Below are 469 nucleotides of genomic sequence, written 5' to 3'. Positions count from 1 at the left end.
ATGCCAATTTTCATATTCTGGACAGCCAACATGGGTTTCCAAATCCAAACGGTTCTCTCAATAAACAGCAAAAAGGAAAAGGCTGTTTTTTTTCTCTCTTAAGACATTATTGGTCTGTTCATTATTAGAAGGATGTTTACTCATGCAAAAAAAAACAACCCACAGTATGTAATCTGGAGAGCAGGAGAAAGCAATTTCCACTAAACCTATAAATCCTCCTACGTCAGATGTCAGGGATTTTCTGAACTGAGGTTGAAGTCCTGTGTCCTTGTCAATTATTTTGGCGGTCTAAATTAGTTCATCGTCAGATGTGGTGAATATGTTAGTGAAAGTATGTTTTTTTCTGGTCCAATGAATAGAAGCAAGTAAAAATGGACCAAAGCAATTTCCAAAATGAGAAATGTCAGAGGTGCTGAACTGCTTCGTATGTCATGTTAATGTACTCCTCCCTGCATCTATTTTAAGCTTC

The sequence above is a fragment of the Pteropus vampyrus genome, unplaced genomic scaffold, assembly GCF_000151845.1.
Source record: "Pteropus vampyrus isolate Shadow unplaced genomic scaffold, Pvam_2.0 Scaffold133, whole genome shotgun sequence".
Lineage (NCBI taxonomy): Eukaryota > Metazoa > Chordata > Mammalia > Chiroptera > Pteropodidae > Pteropus > Pteropus vampyrus.
Note: the sequence above shows the minus strand (reverse complement) of the source record.